Genomic DNA, 1,047 nt, shown 5'->3' on the forward strand with positions numbered 1-1,047 from the left:
TACCGAGCATAAAAGATATGCTCGAGCAATTATATTTAGGCGAAACGAATTTCGGTAAATATAAAAGTTAAATGGTGTTGTCGTGACAAAACCATAAGTATATAAAATTGAAACTGAAACAAAATCCTGGGAGGGTTGCAGGCAACCCCGAGTTGCAGTTCAATTAGAATACTTCTCTTATAAGTCGCAATCCGTAGATTAACTAGGATATGCGCCTACCCCTCGGACAATTCAACTGCTTAGTAGAATCATGTCGCGAGGTTAATATACGTAGTATATTTGTAGGATTCTGAAACAACGATCTCCATCCTAAATTCTTTCCTTCAAGAAACAAAATAAGGATTGGAGAATCGACCACCTTCGATCTCTATCAGAGTGAAGGAGAAGTCTTCCTCGAAGGAAAGCTTCAATGGTGAACAGAATACTAAGACGATAGTTCAAGCCAAAACTGGATATTCCCGTCCGATCTTCTCTATTCCAGGTTGGTCGGCCACTGTGAGATAGTTTCTTTCAGCAGCAGTCTTCTTCCCAATGCTAGAAATTCCAGGAATTCGAGCATAGGCGAGGTTCCCGATTATCGTGTATATCGGGGATTCCTCGTCTCGCTCACTTTGGACCGTGGTCTCGCGTAAGTGTTTGGAGATCGTAAAAAACTCGAACACTGAATGCGCTAGAAATTCCGTAGAATTCTAAGCAGTCTGCGAAACCCCCACCGAATTCGTCAAACGATATCGGCTGGTGGTCCTCTCGATTCCCGTAGAAATCGAGAATGGGGCAAGATTCCTCCTCAACGACCGGGGCTTACGTCAGGTAGGACCCGAAGGTCCCCCCGGTAGCGCAGTCCCGAACGTGGGATCCTACAGAGAAATCTCTGTAGGATCCCTCCCCTTTCCCTCGTAGCCGTAAGGAGAGAGGGAATGGGGGAGGAATTGGATACTCGCTCGCCTTCCCAGTGGAACTAGTAGTAGGAGAAGAGTAGGAGCAGCCATCGCCTTGCGGCGATGGCCTCTCAGAGGCTGGGAAAACGTATCGTCAGGAGAAAACGTT

Source organism: Macrobrachium nipponense, chromosome 30 (assembly GCF_015104395.2).
Source record: "Macrobrachium nipponense isolate FS-2020 chromosome 30, ASM1510439v2, whole genome shotgun sequence".
Classification (NCBI taxonomy): Eukaryota; Metazoa; Arthropoda; class Malacostraca; order Decapoda; family Palaemonidae; genus Macrobrachium; species Macrobrachium nipponense.